This window comes from Haemaphysalis longicornis, unplaced genomic scaffold (genome assembly GCF_048455015.1).
Source record: "Haemaphysalis longicornis isolate Haplotype H1 unplaced genomic scaffold, Haemaphysalis longicornis Haplotype H1 scaffold_14, whole genome shotgun sequence".
NCBI lineage: Eukaryota > Metazoa > Arthropoda > Arachnida > Ixodida > Ixodidae > Haemaphysalis > Haemaphysalis longicornis.
The window spans coordinates 47111996-47117995 of record NW_027526245.1 but is presented as its reverse complement, the minus strand read 5'-3'; the positions used below and the strand labels follow the sequence as shown (position 1 = coordinate 47117995).

General features: G+C 37.5%; 1 long non-coding RNA gene across 1 annotated transcript in view; it reads left to right on the top strand.

The window, feature by feature from the left end:
* The first annotated feature begins 260 nt into the window (after window positions 1-260).
* LOC144165075 (uncharacterized) overlaps window positions 261-6000 on the top strand; it is a 39154-nt gene continuing 33414 nt past the window's right edge. The window contains exon 1 of the long non-coding RNA XR_013321336.1: window positions 261-425. This is a non-coding gene — a long non-coding RNA (uncharacterized LOC144165075). The remainder of the gene's footprint in view (window positions 426-6000) is intronic.

Below are 6000 nucleotides of genomic sequence, written 5' to 3'. Positions count from 1 at the left end.
TTCGACTGGTAGAAAATAAATGAACTCCGTAAATGGTGCCAACAAAAATAATACAGAATATATTCTCTCGAAGCTGAGTACTGTTGGCAATACCGCCGGGCTCTTTTGTTCTGTTGCAGTTTAGGCTTTGCCAAAGAAAGTGCCTTTTTACGGAAACTAATAAATAAAAGGGACTGCCTAGGCTTCTTATCCCCAGGTATTTTATTTCACTGTCTAGCAGGCGTGCCAACACGCTGCGCACAATCCATTCTAAAGAAAACTTTTAAATGCGTTATTCACTATTTTTTATATTGTTGGAAATACAGAAAAAAAGCTAGCATCTTCCTTCCATTTGTCGCGCCTCGTGCAATGTGTTCATTACCTTGTTCACAAGCGATGGAGACTTTCAGTTTGGTTCTTGTGTTGGTCGTTATAACTGCTGCTGCGTAAGTAGGCTCTAATATAAAAAAATATTTTCATGTAGAAGTATAAATATTGCTAAACTTTTGAAATTGGAATTGGTGTTTTTGGCGTTAAGCAACACCTGCTATAAAAATATTTATGGTGAGGTACTTGTTACTTGCCGGAGTAGATTCAAATTTATTTACTTGTTTGTAGTAGTTAGAAAAACACTGGTGAAAGATGGGAAAAGAATTGCAGAAGGTGACTGCTTTGTATAGATGAAAAACAAACACTGAAAGTATAGAAAACAAAGTCAATATACGGCTAAAGCGGTCAGCCAATGTTTTTGGTATAAATCTCCCAGCAAATACTTGCCAATTTGTTTGAATGACGCTTTCTTAAAATAGCAATGGAAACACTTTTAAACTGCAATTCTGCTTCTATCAATAAATAATTCAGGATTTAACCCCGATTTGATTTTTTCTTTTGAGTTTAGAGCTCGTGTAACTTTTTAAAGCTGGTATTGTTCCCACCATTTGTTATAAGAAAAAGGGGGGACAACATTTTTTAATGAACTCAAGAAAGTGATAATTGGCAAATTGTCTCATCACAAGAAAAATAAACATGCTGCTCTAAGTAGCTGCCACAACACTTGACCTCAACATTTATGCACAGACAATTTCTAAACGGCACTACAGCTAAACCAAAAAGCATGACGAAATTTAGAGAATTGCTAACTACTGCGTAGCATACACACGCCGCTTATCTTGTGTGAGTTACTTGCAGCCAATTATGGCTATGGGTTTCGGAACACTGGAATACTTTATTATTTTAGGTTTCCTTTTGTTTGTTTTCACCATTGGTGTATATATATACCATTCTAGGGTTGAAGTGCCTTAATTTTGCTAAATATGTCTTGTTTTAAAAGCAAGAGCTACCGCAGAGTTTGTCTGTTTACGCAGTTTTTGTGGGTTTTTCTAACGGTCTTGTGCTCACTTTTCCTCTTTATTTTTTTGTTTACCAGGAAGATTTATAATATGCATATATTTTTAATTTTGATGGGTCATTTTTATAAAATTATGATATTTTGTTTTTTTTATTTCTTGGTTTTTTGAAAGTCTAAATGGCAAATTATCTCCAGTCATGCTATCATAAGGATTACACGTCTTAATGACGCCATATCTGTATTTCTGTGGCACTGCAAGCAGTCAGACGGGTCGCCATTTTCGCCGTTGTGTAATGAAATTTTAAACATTTTCTAGCGGAATATGTTTTTACTCTTTACTTTTGGGCATACCTGTGTAAGATGAATGAGTTGATTTTAGCAGATAATTTTCGTGAAAAATTGTATTTTTCTATTGTTCCTACTTTAGGTTTTCAAAATTTTTGAGTTTTGTTGTGGAATTTTTGTTTTTGTCCTTGCCTTTAGGGGGACTTTCAAAAGATGCAGATTTCTTACTTTCTCAGATAATTTTGAAGAAATCTTATTTTTCTGCTTTTTAGTGATAAAGTTCCAAAATTTTGTCTGAACAATTATCGCCATTTACGCTATTATAATGATTGCAGGAGTTACTTGCGGCATTTCAACACTTTTGTGGAGAAGCAGGAATTTATATGGCTGGTCCTTTTTGCTATTTTTATTCGTACTTCGAATATTGTTGGCACACTTTTTTGTTTATTCTTGGTTTGGCAGTTGAGGTGTAAAAGATGCATCTTTTCGATTTTGTCTCAACATTTTTCTGAAAATTTTGTTTTTCGTTTTGTCTTCTGGTTTTTCTGAAATTTCTCGACCTATAACACATATTTACGCTAATTTACACTTACAAGTGTTACAATAGCCAAATCTGCATTTTTGTGGAAATGCAGTTTGTTGCACGGTTCGCACTTTTCACCATTTTTTATTTGTAATGAGAACTTTTTTTGCCCACGACTCTTGTTTTTGTTTGGGTGTTAATGGGATATGGGTAAGATTCAACATTTGATTTTGCGACATCCATTTTGTAAATATTTTGTTTCTTGTCTTTTTATTTTTTTTGTTTTTAAAACTTGTGCTCTTGGTTTCTAAAACTTGTGTTTTCAAACTCGACCAAGAATGTTGCTTGAGGCGGTTAGAATGATTAAAATGTTGCTTTCGCGGAATCTGCGTTTTTGTCGAAATTGCGGGACTTATATGGTTAACTATTTCGGTTATTTTTTTATGTGTATATTGAAGGTAATTTTGTACACTTTTTCTAGGGTTAAACCCTACCATCAATTAATGAGTGCAAAGAGTGAAACCAGTGACAAGTGAAATGCATCTAAATACAGCCTTTATTACTTTAGAGATATTCTTTGCCAGGTTGAATCAAAGCATGATGAATGACTGGTGGTTGATTGAGTTGTATTCGTTCAGCACATGACTTGAAACACTTTTTGCGGGAAAAGGAGTGAATCTAAAGCCAGTTGTTAGAAAATCTCACTTTATCGTTGCTGCTGCCGCCGAGTGTGACAACCAGATCGGCGGCGAAAGGTCGCGTGACGCTATTACCTGTCGTTCAGCGAGAATGGGGGGGGGGGGGTAAACCCGCAGAGGTTCTCAGTAGGTACACCGCTGTCTTCCCAGTCCTAGCGTGTTTCGTAGCTCAATTGGTAAGACAACAAGCCCTCGCTCCGTTTCTCTATTCGTTCCAAGTTCGCGTCCTTGGGGTTCCAGTACCTTCTTTTATTTGTTCGCGGAAGCTTCGCGGACATCAGCCGTAGCGACCGAGTCCGTTAGTGGTAGAGGCAAAAAGCTTCACTTTAAAAAGTCGGTCACGGTTCAACATAATGCACATGTGGCAATTTCTCGGCGATATTGTTAAGTTAGCTGATTTTCTGAAAGACATGCTAATGCTCATAAACGTTCAGCTCTGTAAAGTCAGGAACAATTGTTCTCTTAATCACTAGTACTACCCTCGTATTTATGCCTGTAGTACTCCACTCGCACAGAGAAACCGTTTTGCGCCGATACTTAAAGATGACAACTGTAGGCGTTTTGGTTTTAGGCACGACATAAATTCCGGGCCAGTGCACACTTCAACTTCTGCCGCTGCAGGGTTGCACCAGCCCACAAAATTTCAAAAAGGAACTCGTGAGCAGCATACTTAAATGCTATAGCCCCCCTCGCCAAGTTGTGTTCCGGTTTAGAAAACACCCCACAGGTGAATTGTGTGTAAATTGTCAACTCTAAAGATAATAACAGCTATGAAAGCTGCAAAAAGAGCGAGATTTATAGATTTCTCTAAGTGGAAAGCTAAAATTTTGCGTATGGATACAGGATGAGCATACAGAGAGAGGCTATGACTTGGGATAAAATGTGTAACTAGGAGTGGCTAACCACCAACAAAACAAAAACGGACTAGTAAGCCAAGCAAAAACAACATAGACTAAACGAATGAAACGAATGAAACCAACACTTCGTAACTGAAGAACAGGGAAGAATAGTGTGATATCAAAACGAAAACTCTTACCACATTTTCATTTCCAGTGGTTTGATATTTAGGCTAGATTTGGTAGCCTGCGCACCAAGAGTACTTACGAATTATGCGAAAAGCAATGGAGTATCAGAGGTTTAGGCTGGAAATAAAAACAATGCGCAAATTTTCCCGCAATTTCACGGTGTCAATCAAAACCTACATTTACGAAATAATTTCTTTATAACTGATGCTGCAAACGTCGAGGCTGTAGAGGTTGCTAAAGGAAATTTAGAAATTTGAAAGCATTGTGGGTAAGCAAAGAGGCGAGTAGAGTTACTATCTGCTACGAACTTAAACAGGAATTGTTATTTCGGTTCATTCGTGCCTAAAGAACGAAACCACTGCCAATCAATCAATCAATCAATTAGTCTCATAATTTATTATTCAATCAATCAATGAATTGAAACCCAAATAGGAAGCAATAAATGGCGGCTTCAATTACCAGCTGACGAAGCCCTCATGCAATTTAGAAAAATACCTTGAGTCAAGGAACAAAAATATTTGAGAGTGTAAATAGAAACACTACTGAGTAACTGAATACAAGCAGCTTTCCGTAAAAGGAAGCTACTGTAATTTTACTGAAGGGTAGAGCGAAGTGGGAGATTAACAAATACGGTAAACATTGGGAAAATGTTACGCACATTGCATTTGTGTAAATTAAAAAGAGCAACAAACCCGAGATCGAGCCTTGAAGAAAGTGTCTTTATAGTTGAGATAAGGAATGGTGTAATAAATACACCATATTATTATAATAAATTTAGAGCAAGACAGGTTATGCGAAAGCGCTTGAATTTATCACCGAGTTTTATGGTCAGTATTTCCAAATGGGGTTAAAAATATTGAAACACGACGCAAGCAACGTCACCATGGCCAATAAAAAATCTGTTATGTGTTGCTGATGTGATTGCAATGTCGATGGAAAGGCAGCAGAAACAGCAAACTAAAAACTGAGCGAACTAATTTTTACTATTTTTGTAATAATGGGCCACGGTTGTTTTCTGAAGTTTCACATAACAACAGAAAATAGATATGGGAATTATTTATTCTTACATCGTACGTGAACTATTTTATGGGCCGGATTAATTCTTTGCGATTTGTGACACCCGTTCAATTGTGCGGTATAATAAAAATATCTTTAAATCATCAACAGAATAGACAAAAATCGAATTACAATTAAATAGGAACCATAAATACCACATCAGCTAGATCCAGTACCGTTTCTTTTTCTTAGTAGTATGGATTATATCAGAAGAAGTGGGATGGGAATAATTCAATGCAGCAAAAACGTTGAGAATAAGATTCAAACGAGTGAAGTTGTGGGCGCCTAATTGAAATGATTGCTGAATGCACTTGCAGTACTGAAGGTGCAGTTATTAATAAGTTACATTGAGCAATATATTGATTGGGACAAGGCTGGGTAGAGTTATTCAGCCATTAAGTACTTTTTATTTTTATTGGTGTTCTCACTTTATTTATTTTATTATTTCATACTGGCGTCCTAGGGCAGTTTTATAAAAAGCTTCAATAGTTGGATCCTGAACACCATGGTAATAAAGAAAATTAAACTGCTGACAAGAATTCCACACCGGCTGCTCCCCGCAGTGCCAAGAATGTTTTGCAACCTTCCTACTCAGACATGAAGCCACTTGTTCACAGAGGCGTTCAGAAGTGCTGGCTGCTGCATAGGACGCACACATGCACAACAAACTGTGCAAAGTTTAGCCTCAATGAGTCAGATGCGCTAACAAAAACTGAATAATGCTTACTTAACTAAGGAAGGCGCAAGGAATACTGGTGTATTAACAGGTATTTACACAAAATCAGTCCGACTGGAAATAGTCACCAGTCTGGCAAGATGGCCGCAATACGAGCGAGAGACAAATCCTCGTCTTCCTCTTCGTTCTCTGTCAGCGCTAGGCGCATAGCCGGCATGTCGCGGGCACATAGCCCCATGGTCTCTCAGGCGGCAGCCATAAGGTTTCACCACATCATCCTCGGAACAATGTGCAGGGATATCCTTAAAATGAAACGCCATCAAAAGTGTATGAGAAGTGCAGAGAATTACTTCCATATTCCACCGATTGATTCAATGTGTCCCTGTGATGATACCAAGAAACGGTAGTTT